The sequence below is a fragment of the Pimephales promelas genome, chromosome 25, assembly GCF_988280905.1.
Source record: "Pimephales promelas chromosome 25, fPimPro1.hap1.1, whole genome shotgun sequence".
Lineage (NCBI taxonomy): Eukaryota > Metazoa > Chordata > Actinopteri > Cypriniformes > Leuciscidae > Pimephales > Pimephales promelas.
The window spans coordinates 2,135,976-2,152,810 of record NC_142793.1 but is presented as its reverse complement, the minus strand read 5'-3'; positions in this window follow the sequence as shown (position 1 = coordinate 2,152,810).

Genomic DNA, 16,835 nt, shown 5'->3' with positions numbered 1-16,835 from the left:
CACACACACATATATACATATAAGACATACTGCAGAGGAAGAATTGCGCAACGAATATGTTAATAGCAGATGTAACTACGAAACCAATTAAAATATACACATGCTTTCCACAGAGTTCGCTTCTTTGTTGTTTTAATGTGAATATATTCATTTATTCGATTTTTTTTTTTTTGTGTGTGTGTGATTTTTTTTTTAACTGTCCTGTCCCACAAAACGTGGTCGGAAGCTCGTACACATGAGCGGACATGCGGTTTCAAAACTCAACAGCGCCGCCTTTCGGCCGAGATGAACAGCGTGTGTCCATTAGTGTGTGTGTTTGTGTCACTCACAGTTATCATGACATATCAATGCATCTCTCCATTCACATTAAGTGCATAGGTATTTACCATCAGCTGGATCAAATGATATTTACAGAAAAGTCAAATAATAATAAAAATAATGTTTTCTTTTTTCAATGATCAACCTTATTTAGTAAGGCTGTGTTGGTACATTTTGGTTACTTATTTATTTTCTTTTTTTCACACCTAATCATATAATGTAATAATAGTTAAGTACTGTGTAATACTAATGGACAACATGTAATTAATGTGTAATTAAGTGTGCAGCTTGTAATTCTGGTTATTATTATAGTCATTAATAATAATGGCATGCCATATATGTGACATTACCACGTTAAATGACAGTATTGCTTGTTATACTTGTTTATGTGGGCTGCACACGCGTCTCTAAGTGCTCGAAAACGGCTCTCGTCGCTGGAGGCTTTCTGAACAAACACTGAGCAGCTTTAGCTCACGAGAGCAGACAATAACCGCGGCTATTCTCACCGGAGATATTGAAATGTGCTCAACTCTCTGTGGAAAAGCCACACAAACTACAAAGCCGCCAGCGTAAAAATAAATACAAGTCCCATATGGAAATAAATATTCTCTTAGACTCGGTGACTGTTCTCGGGGACCCAAACCTAGAAAATAAACATATTATTTCATTAATTAGATCACCCAACAAAAGCCTTCGGAGGCCGTTCAAAAGCGCTGAATAAATATTGAATTTATGTCCCTTCTGACTGTGTAACTGCTCGACAATCAAGAGAAATAAAGACTCCCAGATATAAATAGATTTTTTTTTTCTGATTGTAATGTAGTTCACATCGCCCTGTTTTATAAATGATCACAGTGCAGTATAAACTGAGTTTCTGTGTTAATGCTGTGAGATTTGGAGTAGAGGATGTGATGTGATCCCCACTGTGCCCTTGAGCGGGACACTGGCCTCGGGTCACGCCGGCCCGGCACGCTTCCCTCGCGTTACTGCACTTCAGATCAAACGCCTCTGCTAATGGCCAACTAACAGCTCACACTGGTGCTGAGGCCTGTTTACATCAACACAACACATCACATGGAGACTTTAAGTGCTGTCATGATTTATGTGTGTGTGTGTGTGTGCGTGTTAAAAATACTAGGTTAGTTGTGTATACTCTAAGAAAGGTAGGGTCTTTTAACCCAAATTTGGGTCAAATATGGACAAACTCAGCTATTGGGTTATATTTTTAAATGAAATGTTTAACCCAACGGTTGTTTTGTCCATATTTGACCCAAATTTGGGTTAAAACAACCCAGCTAATTTTTAGAGTGAATGTATGTATATATATATATATATATATGAAGAGTTCAGATGCAAAAGCCTCTAAATGCCATTTGAAATTTTCTTCAAGAATGTTAATTTTTTATCAAGCTTGTATATTTAAGTTTAATAATTTCACTTAAATGGCAATGAAGATTACCTATGAATTACCATTTAAGAAATTACTGAATTTAAATATACAAGCTTGATAAAAATGATTATTCAAGAGAATTTCAAATGGCACTTAGAGGCTTTTGCATCTGAACTCTTCATATATATATATATATATATATATACAGTATATATACAATATGTTTGCAAGCATGAACACTGTAAAAAGTGGTTATCAGCTACACTGTAAAAAAGAAATATTTTCATGATTTGTAATCAAATTGTCAAATCAACTTAGATAATTTATTTAGTTCAGATAACATAATATTTTGAGTTTCTGGTGATTAAATTAATCTCCTTCATTGTATTAACTCACTTTTTCCATTTCAATGAACTTAAAATTTTAAGATTTTTTTACAGTATATATATATACTGTATATATATATATATATATATATATAGTGTAAAAAAATGTTGGTTTAACTAATTTTTTATATATATATATACAGACACACACACACACACACACACACACACACACACACACACAATATGTTCGCAAGCATATGAACACTGTAAAAATTGGTTATCAACTATTGTTTACATAAAGAGCTGTTTCTACCATACTTGATTTTTTTTTGTTGATTTAACTTAAAAATTAAGTAACCTGGTTAAGTAAGTTGATTGAACTAGAAAGAGTGAGTTAATACAATGGAGATTGATTTAATCATCAGAAACTCAAAATTACATGTTATGTGAACTACATCAATTATTTAAAGTTGATTTGAAAAGAAAAAAAAATGTTGTGATAACAAATCTTGAAAATATTTTTTTACAGTGTGAAGATACGAATATGGGTTCAGTCAGTTACACCTCTGTTCTGTATTATTGTGCAATCATTGTGTAATTAGGGACACACGGACATTTAAATGAAATTGGACTTGATTTGTTAACATTTCAAGAGCATTTGGTTGCTTTCAGCGTCTCTGATGAGCTCTGGGGGCGGGAGACCCTCACTGATCAATGAGAGAGAGAGAGAGATACTTCCTATAATCGACTGAGATTCATCATATCCCATTTCCTGTCTCTTCATGTTCATGTGAGCACATTACCAAGGTCTTTGTTAATGAGAGATTTTATGACCTTTCTGAATCCACCCCCCCTCGAGAATATTGATGAATATTGTTTAAAAATAACTGGCTGTATGATTTACAGTTCATCCACATACATTTAATTATTGTAACCATTACTGAGTTCTCCCATTGTTTTGAGCAATGGCCTCGTCTGTGAGCGAGAGCTTGCTATCTGTTCTTCTGTGAGTGTGTGTTGAAGCGGTGATGTCCTTGCTCAGGTTTGATGGTTATATTCTGTCTGAACTGAAGATGAGAAAACACTCGCCTTTCAGAAGCGGATGCATATTTGAACAGCAATCAATATTTACTCCATTCAGAAACAGTCTGTATTGCAGCAGGATTTTGTCTGATCAATAAAAGTGACAATAATGTAAACATTTCTTTTTTTTTTTTTGAGTTTCCTGAAGAAATTTATTAATCTTGGGTCCGTCTATCATAGGATGTTTTTCCCCATATCATACTGGTTCCCATTGAGCAATTACTATAGTAACACTTATTTATTTATATTTGATCTGATGTAGTAAAACAAATCAATCTCATTTAACTGCATTTTTGATAATGTCAGTCATCGATAAGCGGGTCGTCCACTGAACAGAAGCTCTTTCCTGCAAGTTTACTGGACTATATCCCGATCTTCAGCAGAAGAAACTGGATCAAATATCCTAAATACTGCTGGGCCACGAACAATCACATCCAAAATATATACAGCAAATTTAAATTTACTAAGTACGACACTGTGTTCATTCGTTGGCCAGAGGAGAACCGAGCCACTGAACCTGGTTTCTCAAGAGGGGGTTTCCTCCATTTTGGTCTCCTGATGGAGATCGGTTTTCTTGCCACTGTCACCTTTGTCTTGCTTTGTTGGGGACACTTAGAGGGCTCATAAACTGCATTGTTTTATAATGTTTCCTGTGCTGTGCTTATAACGTTAGTATGATGTAAACATCAAACATCAATTATGAAATAAACTGTATTTTTGCTAACCTGATTTGACGCTCTGTTTGAAGGATCTGTCTGAGACTTCAGTGTAAACGCGCACTGCTGTGATTGGCTGCTGTGAGACTTCAGTGTAAACGCGCACTGCTGTGATTGGCTGCTGTGAGACTTCAGTGTAAACGCCAGTGGTGGAAAAAGTACTGAAAAAACACACTCAAGTAAAAGTACCATTACGTTCCAAAAAATGTAGTGTGAGTAGAGTAAAAAGTACTTGTCCAAAAAACTACTTGAGTAAGAGTAAAAAAGTAGCTTATTTAAAAGTACTCAAGAGTAGTGAGTAGTGAGTACTGAGGTGCGGTTTCTAACCCTTAAAATAAACACTGTGCACTACAATTTATACATTTAAAAAAAAATTGCACATACTGTAATTCACATTATATTTTGTTCTTTGTAAGAGAGATTGAAGAATATCTATCATCAATCTTTTTAAAATGCATCAAATCAGTACACTCATCACCATTTAAATCATATTATTGGGGGGGGGGGGGGGGGGGGCATTTAAAATTAGGTGAAAAACCACTGGGCCTGAGCATGCTATTGTTGCACATAAAATATCAATATTCATAACTGTGCAAAGAATTCAAAAACCTTTAGAAACTCATATGATAGTTCAGCATCACACACCAAGAGATGGGTTAAATAGAGAGATTAAAAAATACCCAATTTCTCTCCAAAACGGTACCAATGTTAGTGTTTTGATAAATGAGAATCACTAATATTATCATATTACCTCAACTAATGCACTAAAAAAGGCTAAGATAGTGAGCTAACACTAATTACACACGTTAATTCCATGCTATTAAATATGTTACAATTTAAACGTAAATGCACATTGTTCTAGAAGGGTGGCATCATCCCTTACATTTTACACGGCTACATTTACTCACATTGTAATGCTGATAATATAATTTGTAAGGAAAATTGTGCATTAAATAGGGAAGTTATATCCAGGAAACTTTTACAAAAGAAACAAACAAATACACTTTGTCTCTGAAGTCTCGGCGAAGCTGTTATATCAGCAGCATCCACAAAAAAAAAAAAGTTCAACATGAACAATGTTTTTGCGGAAGTCTTGCGGAAGTGCACTTGCCAAATGAAGACGGATCAATCAAAAGACGTTGTTTATTAACGAGCTGTGCTAATTTCTTATTAACAAATGCAGTTTAACGACATGCACTGATTCTGAATCTGGCGGCATGGCGAGCGCGACGCGGCAGTGCGCAGATCGTGACGCGCGTCTCTCTAAAATGTGATTGTGAAGTAAATGGGAGCGGGAATTCACCGCATTATGAACTCGTCTCGCAATTCCCCCAACCTCAGACCAAATAGGCCATGTAGACAGGCCAGCCTATATAAATATCATATTAAGCAGAAATGTGAAATGTACCTTAGCATATTAGAGGAAGACGCTGATATCTGGATTGAATTGATGCGTGATGAATGCACTTCCACAGCAGTAACAGCAGGAATAGGCGGTTAAAGTTTTCTATGCTTAATTTGAATTGATGACAGTCACGAGACCGATTAGGCTCGATCCAATCACGTTGATGGATAAAAATAAAATTAAAACAAGCATGTAACGAGTAACGGCCACAAACAGAAGAAAAATAGCGGAGAAAAAGTACCGATACATCACAAGTAAAAGTAAAATTACACAATTTTAAACTTACTCAAAAAAGTACAATTTCTGAAAAAAAAAACGACTTAATTAGGCTACAGTAACGTGAGTATTTGTAATTCGTTACTTAACACCCCTGGTAAACGCGCACTGCTGTGATTGGCTGCTGTGAGACTTCAGTGTAAACGCCCACTGCTGTGATTGGCTGCTGTGAGACTTCAGTGTAAACGCGCACTGCTGGGATTGGCTGCTGTGAGACTTCAGTGTAAACGCCCACTGCTGTGATTGGCTGCTGTGAGACTTCAGTGTAAACGCCCTCTGCTGTGATTGGCTGCTGTGAGACTTCAGTGTAAACGCCCTCTGCTGTGATTGGCTGCTGTGAGACTTCAGTGTAAACACCCACTGCTGTGATTGGCTTACATCTTTGCATATGAAACAAGTATTTACATGTGGAACTCTCGAAAACTTTTAGCTCATTTTTACTATTACAGCTCTCGAGGTGAACTAATCGTGAAAAGTGTTGATTATAGATTAATATTTAGATGGTGGCATGAAAGGTTGCAGTGATGAGCATATAGCCAATCACAGACATTTTGAGCGCATGAATGCAGTGATCTCACCTTTGCAACTCAATTTCTGCACTCTCACGAATGCTTCATCATGTAACCAATCGATCAACGTGTGATCGCCAACCAGTGGATCTCTGAGTGAGTGAGTGGAGGCGGGGCTCATTTGCATATTCATAGAACCGCGCATACTAAATGAGGTAAGGGTGTCGAGTTACATTCAAGATATGTTAAGGCATGAAGGATTAAACGTTATTTTAGTGCAAAGATGAGTTTAAGGCGGACTTTAAGTTTTCTGGTGAGATGGGGTTGACTAACCCACATGCACTATTCCTTTAAAGTCACCACAGGTTAGTTTGAGAGAAGATGAAGTCTGTTTTAGTCTCGTCATGATAGGTGTGCTAGACATAAACATCCTCCATTGAACTTTAATAAAGCTATTCAATGAAAAGTAATCCACCATTATCAGGATTATGGCGACATTCATTCATTATACAATCCCAGTGGGCGACTAGCTTAATATTCACTCTCAATCCCTGTTTAACAAAGTCTATTAAATCCCAAGCTTAGCACAAATGAACGCCATGATTTCAATGAACTCATTTGAAGAACATTTAATTACCGGTTATGGAAAAATGAAATGTTTCTCCATAGGGTTTTCCCCCTTAACTAAGTGTTGTATCTTTCTGTAATAGAATGAAGGGGACATAAAAGCTATTACCAGGTTGGCGTTCACCGTGGCGTCTCTCTCTGTGCGATGTTTTATGAAGGGAATAAAAAAATGCAGATTAACATAGTGAGCTTCAACTCGTGGAAACAAAGTGCAGTAATTGAGCAGCAGTGTCTTGCTTTTTAGAGTTCATATTCTCCTTTCGCCATCTGGACTTTAATGTGCTCTCATTTCATCTGCAGACATGTTTATCATCACGCATCCACCTCTCCCTCTCTCCATGAACACTTTATTACACAGACTGGAGGAGGCCTGAACCACTTGCAGTGGAAACCCATCGCTGCCTTTGTTTACCTGGTGTAAGATCCACTCTTCCAGTAAATGTTTAGTTTTTACATTTGCTTGGCTAAAATTAGGATCACAAAGGATATAAAGCATGTACAATCTCCCACCAATATTTAATGCACCCTGTTGTTTTAGTTTGCTTGAAATTTTCTTTATGTCTCTTAATTTGCATTTTTTTTCAATGTCGTCAAGTCACATTTATGTATATAGTACGGAAGCCCTGAACCGCAATATATATATAAAAAAAAATGTAGCATCTCAAAACATTTCGGCTTTAATCTCGAAACATTTCGGCTTTAATCTCGAAACGTTTCGGCTTTAATCTCGAAACGTTTCGGCTTTAATCTCGAAACGTTTCGGCTTTAATCTCGAAACGTTTCGACTTTAATCTCGAAATGTTTTGACTTTAATCTCGAAATATTTCGACTTTAATCTCGAAATGTTTCAACTATAATCTCGAAACGTTTCGGCTTTAATCTCGAAACGTTTCGATTTTAATCTGGAAACGTTTCGGCTTTAATCTCGAAATGTTTCGACTATAATCTCGAAACGTTTCGGCTTTAATCTCCAAACGTTTCGGCTTTAATCACGAAACATTTCGACTTTAATCTCGAAACATTTCGGCTTTAATCTCGAAACATTTCAGCTTTAATCTCGAAACGTTTCGGCTTTAATCTCGAAATGTTTCGGCTTTAATCTCGAAACATTTCAGCTTTAATCTCGAAACGTTTCGGCTTTAATCTCGAAACGTTTCGGCTTTAATCTCGAAATGTTTCGACTATAATCTCGAAACGTTTCGGCTTTGATGTCGAAACATTTCGGCTTTAATCTCGAAACGTTTCGGCTTTAATCTCGAAATGTTTCGGCTTTAATCTCGAAACGTTTCGGCTTTAATCTCGAAACATTTCAGCTTTAATCTCGAAACGTTTCGGCTTTAATCTCGAAATGTTTCGACTATAATCTCGAAACGTTTCGGCTTTAATCTCAAAACGTTTCGGCTTTAATCACGAAACATTTCAACTTTAATCTCGAAATGTTTTGACTTTAATCTCGAAACGTTTCGACTTTAATCTCGAAATGTTTTGACTTCAATCTTGAAATATTTCGACTTTAATCTGGAAATGTTTCAACTATAATCTCGAAACGTTTCAGCTTTAATCTCGAAACGTTTCGGCTTTAATCTCGAAACATTTCAGCTTTAATCTCGAAACGTTTCAGCTTTAATCTCGAAACATTTCAGCTTTAATCTCGAAACGTTTCAGCTTTAATCTCGAAACGTTTCGGCTTTAATCTCGAAACATTTCAGCTTTAATCTCGAAACGTTTCAGCTTTAATCTCGAAACATTTCAGCTTTAATCTCGAAACGTTTCAGCTTTAATCTCGAAACATTTCGGCTTTAATCTCGAAACATTTCGGCTTTAATCTCGAAACATTTCGGCTTTAATCTCAAAACATTTCGGCTTTAATCTCGAAACATTTCTGCTTTAATCTCGAAACGTTTCGGCTTTAATCTCGAAACGTTTCGGCTTTAATCTCGAAACGTTTCGGCTTTAATCTCGAAAAGTTTCGACTATAATCTCGAAACGTTTCGGCTTTGATCTCGAAACGTTTCGGCTTTGATGTCGAAACATTTCGGCTTTAATCTCGAAACATTTCAGCTTTAATCTCGAAACGTTTCGGCTTTAATCTCGAAACGTTTCGGCTTTAATCTCGAAACATTTCGGCTTTAATCTCGAAACATTTCGGCTTTAATCTCGAAACATTTCGGCTTTAATCTCGAAACATTTCGGCTTTAATCTCGAAACATTTCGGCTTTAATCTCGAAACATTTCGGCTTTAATCTCGAAACATTTCGGCTTTAATCTCGAAACATTTCGGCTTTAATCTCGAAACATTTCTGCTTTAATCTCGAAACGTTTCGGCTTTAATCTCGAAACGTTTCGGCTTTAATCTCGAAACGTTTCGGCTTTAATCTCGAAACGTTTCGGCTTTAATCTCGAAACGTTTCGGCTTTAATCTCGAAACGTTTCGGCTTTAATCTCGAAATGTTTCGACTATAATCTCGAAACGTTTCGGCTTTGATGTCGAAACATTTCGGCTTTAATCTCGAAACGTTTCGGCTTTGATGTCGAAACATTTCGGCTTTAATCTCGAAACATTTCAGCTTTAATCTCGAAACGTTTCGGCTTTAATCTCGAAACATTTCGGCTTTAATCTCGAAACATTTCGGCTTTAATCTCGAAACATTTCGGCTTTAATCTCGAAACATTTCAGCTTTAATCTCGAAACGTTTCGGCTTTAATCTCGAAATGTTTCGGCTTTAATCTCGAAACATTTCAGCTTTAATCTCGAAACGTTTCGGCTTTAATCTCGAAATGTTTCGACTATAATCTCGAAATGTTTCGGCTTTAATCTCAAAACGTTTCGGCTTTAATCACGAAACATTTCGACTTTAATCTCGAAATGTTTTGACTTTAATCTCGAAATGTTTTGACTTCAATCTTGAAATATTTCGACTTTAATCTCGAAATGTTTCAACTATAATCTCGAAACGTTTCGGCTTTAATCTTGAAACGTTTCGGCTTTAATCTAGAAACGTTTCGACTTTAATCTCGAAAAAATTTTTACTTTAATCTCGAAATTCTAGTTTTTTTGTTTTTTTTTTACAGATTTTTTTTTGTTTTTTTGTTTTTAGGTTGCGGTTCAGGGCTTCTGTAATAAAGCACTTTTACAATACAGATTGTTACAGAGATAACAGGAACATTTGTTTTCAGAAGAAAATAGCGTCACAGTCTAGCTTGAGTAAGTTCAGAGAAGTTTCAATTTGTTATAAAAAAGTTATAAATTTAGTTAATAAATTTATGATTATGAGTCGGAGTATCAGAGTATTATCCAGTTCATCGGGTTGAAGATCGGAGTAGAGACGGGTTTGTCCATTTTTTGAAGTGAGTGGGTCTTGAGTTCAGAATAATGGATGAAAAAGTCTAGATTATCTATATTAATGTAAAATAAATACAATCTAAAAATATTGTTTAAATTAAATTTTCTTTCAAATAAGAAAATATTTCATTTTATTAATGTCTGCAAAAACAAACTAACAAAAAAGGTTCACCCCAAAACCATGTGACCAGCATCATATGATGTCATTTTCCTCTATGGTAAATATCCTTTATATAATTTAAATAATATATACTTTTTCTATATTTGATCCCCAATGACCTATTGCAAAGGAGTATATTAATTGTCAGTCAATGTTGGGTAAATGGTAATGGTTTGTACTATTTTTATGATTATTATTATAATATTATAATATTATTTTTTTCCTTCAAATTAATATTAAAATGTGAGGTGAGGTTAACCTGATCAAACAAATGACATTTTGTTGGCCACACAAAGCCTGGTATTGAAATTTAGAGGCAAAATGATGAATTTGTGAAGTATTTTACCAGTTAGCTACTGGCATTGTGAAGTATGTTTGACTCATTTTTTACATTTTAAATATCTAGATTGTCTTTTAAATAGCAGAATAGTAAAAAAAAAAAAATTAAAAAAAATAATAATAGAATACTTGAGTCACTTACAGTTAGCACTTAATCACAATTTGTCAGTAACAGTTGACAAACTCACCAGGGAAACCCCCCTTGTAATTTCGAAATGGTGTTTAATGATTAAGCTTTGAAACTAGCAGACATGTTACACGGATAAAATATACGACGTGAAATGTACACTAAATTATAGAATGACTCATTCTTCATTTCATATTTCATTCAAAACTGAGAAGAGAGACAGGTTTGGCCAGGTATTTGTGTTATGTTTGTAAGTGTCTCACAGTCAGTTTAGCTAACTTATCTTTTGTTAATGACAAATACAAACACACTGTTGATTTATGCGTCTAAGAATAACAACTAAAGTCAAACACTATTGCAATCCCTGACTATTATGTCTTATGACAGTTATGTCATACTATTTTGTTTATTAGAGTATCACACAGTTAGCTTAGCAACATGCTAATGGCAAACACTCTTATAATGAAGTGGTGTGTCTTTATGCTCATTATTAGAGTGCACAGTTGTGAGGTTTCTTTTTAGATAGTCTAAGATGGTTTCATTCAGTGTAAGATTTATAGATTTATACACCTGTTTTATCATATAAAAAATTGCAGGCTTGATCACTAAGAAAAGTAATAGCACGCCTTCCTTTAGCGAACCGCATGTTTAAGTCAGCGGTCATGTGCAGTATGAGTTACGTGCTGAAGTTAAATACTTGCTGGGAAACCCACAGTCTAATATTTCTTATTACTCACAGTGTTGTTATTTAGTTTACTCATTGTGTTACCGTGACCCACTCGTATAAAACTCCTCAGTGCTAGCGTGGGAAAGAAAGCATGCAGATGATTCATTTGGTGGAGATGTGAAGCAATGTGCCCCGCTCTGTTATTTATGTGCCACGCATCGCCACAGAGACGCTCATTAATAAGCATCTCCCACCTGAGCTATTAGAGAGCAGGAGAGAGGCGAGATCTTACGCTCTGACCCCGTCACCGCTGTACGGCTGCGGCTACAGGACACCTCACACACTGCATCATCCCCCGGCACACATAAATCCACTCTCTCCTGCTAATGAGTCTGAACCGGGAGCACTGACAGCACTAGAGCGGGACTCCGCGGATCTGTTGCAGCTGTCCTGATGCTAAGGTGTGTTTAAAGTGAACTTATCTGAAGAGCCTATGATGAAAAATCAATAAAAAATGTCGCCCATCCAACATGGCATCATGACTTGCGTAAACATACACGCCACTTTCAAGTCAAGTGGCGCGTTATCTATACGCATTTTGAGCTATCCGCGTGTATATGTCTACGCCGTTAAATGTCTGAGCGAAACGAAGCAAATGTACATCTACATCTGGGGAGCGATATTTTTTTTCCTAGGATGGTAGGGGAAGACTCATAAATGACATTAACCTCAGTGACGGGTAGGTTTAGGGACGGGGTTGAGGTAAGTCATATTTATATATACAGTAATGTAACATTAAGTCAACGGCGTTCATAAACACGCTGAAAAGCGATTATGCGTGTTGATAGCACGCCGAAAATGGAAATACGATTAGGCTTGTCATGCATACACCATTTCATGAGATCAGTCTGGCCCATCAAACAACCGTAGCATCTCAAGAACCAATTAAAGATAACAATGGGTCTTGGTAAGAAGAGGTGGAACCAACATATTACTATTTCTCTTCGTTCACCCAAAAACTCTCCCTCATGTTGTTCAACCCCATTAGACTTCAGAACACAAATTAAAGTAACACCAGGTAGCTTTTCAACCTTCATAATATATTTCCAAGTCTCTTGTGATGGTACATCGACTTACAATAGGTTGAATGAGACGTCTGCCATAGCCCTACGTTTTTAAACGTACTTTTAAACAAACAAAGAGAACTACAAAATTCGACTGCTTTACGGCATATACGTCACTTCCACCACCACCCCCACTTCCTTAAAATCGGACGTGCGAGCCAAATGTTATAGTCATAGCCGAAGCAGCACAGAAAAACAGTTTATCTTCATGAATCAAGTATGATAGTAGAGTAGCGAATTATCAATCTTGTAACTAGTAAACGATATTCTAGTAAAGAAAATCGGATGAAAGCCTATGTCTAAACGGCGTGTACAATTTTGGTAGAGGGCTACATTCTTGCAAGTAAATATATAAAGATGTACAAAATCATATTTAAGGATACCTAACATGTCTTTGATATTCGTTTATTTTTCTTGTCTCAAGCTATAATGCAAATCGATTTGTAAAATTTGCAGATTCATTTATGGTAACTTGATATTATAATATATCAATATCTACCACTCAAACATTGCATTGAACTATCATATAAATTCACTAAAACGGTAACCAATAGACTAGGCTACTATAATGACGCTGGCTTGTAAATGTGAGCATCGCGATCATTTGCCGTTAGAAAAAATAAATAAATAAAAAGAAAATTATATTCATATGACATGCTGAGATATACGCCACTGTACCTGGGATTAAGACATTTCAGACGCGACGCAAGCAGAACACCTGCATGTGACCTCCGACGACAGTGTTCAGGGCTATCATGGTTGGCAACAAATGCGCGTGCAAGTAGGATGACAGAGTTTACGACAGCAGTAGAGGACAATACTGTTTCCCAACTGTAGGGGGACCCCGAGAGCAAAATTTACCTGGTGTTACTTTAAGATATTTGTGATTAAATCTGAGAGCTGGATCACTCCTCTATAGGCTTCTAATGGATTGAAACTTGCCGGCCCAGAAAAGTTATTAAAGACATCGTTAAAATAGTGCGAGTGACTACAGCGGCTCAACCTTAGGTTTATCAAGCAACGAGAATACTTTCTGTGCGCAAAAAACAAATATAACGACTTTATTCCACTATTCATTTCCTTCTCTGTGGGCCTCGAGTGAGTTCTCGAAGGCTTCTGGATTGTACGTCGCAAGCAGGCTCACTATTGGCCAACACTGGTCATGTGTGTGTGTGACGTGCAACACAGAAACGCTATGGCTCACTTGAGGCCCATACATGTCATGTGACGCTTGTTGTACCAATAGATATTCAGATGATTAGATGATTACCGCAATTGTGCATGTTATGTGTTGCTAAAATACACTACATTGCACACACTCTTCATATCACAGTGCGGCAAAGATGACAGAAGATTCACTTGCATTTGCTATCCTGCAGCAAAACATGAGTGTTTTAGACATCTAATGGTGACGAAGTGTGACATCAGTGAGATATTTCGCTAAATAAAATGATCCTCAGAAGAAGAAGAATTGCGTGATAACTTGATTATGTCTTGTTCTGTCATCTCCGTGAGCTTTTATGAGGGTTTACACCAGCGCTGTAAGGTGAATTGTGCGTTTTCCGACGTTTCAGTGTGGATGAGAAATGCTTGAAAATGCTAATGTGGACGGATAACGTTTTGAAACAAAAAACTCTGCTTTCAAATCTATCCGGATTAATGTAGACGTAGCCTCAGTTTACTGGTTTAAATCATCTTGAAGGCATAGGGACATAACTGTTCTTCCGATCCGAATGCAATGATACGATGTCCGACCTGCCTCTTGACAGACCTGCTGTGTGTTTCAGTGTGTCATCGGTGTGTTTCATGCTACGAGTTAGACACACATCAGTCACTGAGCACCACAAACAAAACAGCAGCCGCCTTTTACAATCAAAACTTGCCCTGCGTTCACGCCAATACTGTATTCTGGAAGAGATATAAACCCATTGACCATTGACCACGGTATAGTTCACATTATTGAATGCTTTATTACCTACCAAAAAGACTGGGAAAAAAACCCAAAGGTGCCAGACAAACCAATATTTTACAGATGGCAGATGTCCAAGATGGTCTCACAAAGCCTGTGTGTGACTCACGCGAGGCTCATGTGCGGGTTAGCTGACCTAAACACAATAGCGCATTATGAGGCAGTGCTGCAGGAAAGAACCAGAAAGGCCTGTCCCATTCAGGGTATAAGTGAGTTCCAGGCAGGCTCACACACACACACACATACACACACACACACTCTCTCTAACACCCCCCCCCCCCCCCTACACACACACACACAAATTGACTTCTACTGTTTTGTAATGATTTGATTATATCCTTTGAACATCCTAACATATCAGGAAGAAAAGCATAGATTTTTTCATGCATCATATGTTTATTAGATGTGTCAGGTAGTAGTTTAAAGTATATTAAAACACTCCTCTGCCAAGAAATGTGCAACAGCTTTATTCGATGACTTTATTGAAACTCTGCGAGATAGATATTTTGAATATGTCAAAAGCCATGTCTAAAATCAGGAGTATTCTCAAGTATAACATTTTACTACTCTTTTCATGACATGAAATACGTGTTACAAACTTAAAGGTTTTGAGAGTAATTCAATACGTTGTATTGGTAACTCCAATATTGGGGCACCACATTTATAAATATACTGAAGTTTCAATAGTGCAAACACAAATGGCAAATGTGTGTCCTTCGAGTTAAGATCATATGTCTAGTCCCCATGTCATTCGGCTCTATAGTTACTGATTATGTTCACCTGTTTCTAGTTGTATTCCTCATTTTGTCACGTGTATAACCCCCTCTTTTGTTTAGTTCTTGGTCTATTACTGTTAATGTTATGATTGGTCTGCTTTTCCCCTGCATTTTTCCCGTTTCCCTGCATTCCAGAGTTCTGCTGGATTTAGATCCTCACCTCAAATCACTGCAACAACCCGTGACAATAACTGACCAGATGATGGATGTAGACGCAGCCACCGTCCACCCGGAGGACCAGAATAGTCGTGTGCTGGAGTATAATGCGGCTGCCGTGGACCCTGAGCCAAGCAAACCCACTTGGACCCCGAGTCGGCGCATTGTCCGTTCAGAAATTATCCAGTGGCTGCCGTCATGTCCATCCCAGAGAAGGCACTTATTGATCTGGATACCCAGGGATGGACTCACTCCTGAGGTCTCTCTTTCCCTCTGGTCCTGTCCGGCTTAATGGACACTTACGCAACAACCAGTTCCCTGACCCTTCGTCCTCCTCTGCTCCTGCCCAGCCTTCTAGCTTGTTCCCTGGATTCCCCGCCACGACCATGGTGTCCAAGCGAGCCACAACCACCATGGTCATGGCCACATCTGGGAATAGGGACTCGTGACCCTTCGGCTCCAGCTCGATTTGACTCCACCTCGGCCTTCCAGCTCCACCGTGGCTCCTGACTCCCTTGATTTCATCGTGGCCTGTCGTCCCTCTGGCTTTATTTGGGTCCCTCATCCTTCTGACTCCACCTTGGTCTGTAATCCCCTGAGTCCTGCTTTCCCTTGGCTCCACCGTTGTCCTCACTCCCATCGGCTCCACCTCGCCCCCCCAGTCTCATTGGTTATGCATATTTTACATTTGCAACATTTTTACATTTTTATTTTTTTTATAAAATATGTTTACCAAATGTACAGTCATTGGGTCATTGCAAAAAAAAAAACAAAAAAAAAATTAGGGTGAATTAACATTTCATCTTGAAAGGATGGACATACAGATAGACAGAACAGATTAAAACAGAATTAAGTTTAAAATAGAGACCTAGAGTTTGCATTCTCAATCGTGGGAAAGGGGAAATGTCTGGGCAAAGGCCTACTGAAGCCATGCGGCTGTGAAAGTAACAAGTATGTGTAATAAATAGTGGGCTAGAATAGCATTTGGCAGCTTCTGGCATTACATTAATGTTCCTGAAACGTTACGAGTGATTTTTCGCTCAGACTAGCCGTAAGAGACCCTGTCTGGCCCACTGCCATCGAGGGCATTTTAAAATGAGACTGATTCCACAGGGAAAGGGATTTCATCCACTGTGTGTGTGTGAGTGTGCGTTTATGAACATGAAGGTGAATTCACGGAGATGAAAAAAGAGAATTCCCACAGATGTTGATTGACATGTAAAGCAGCAACAGTATGTTCTAGTTTCAACAAGCCAAACTACACACAGTCACACCTTCACACACACACACACACACACACACAGATGGTTTGGACAGATACACTGATGTCTGAACATGAATGACTGATGTTTGGGTCCCGTCCAACCTTTGTGTGTGTGTGAACCACAGAATCCCTGAAGGCAAAGCCTGTGGAGCTCTTGGGTTACGGCACTTCTGCATCTGCTCTCTGGATACTTTTTTTTTTTTTTTTTTGATGGGGAAATATGTGTTGTGGCAGCCACTTTAGTCCTTTAGCTCCTC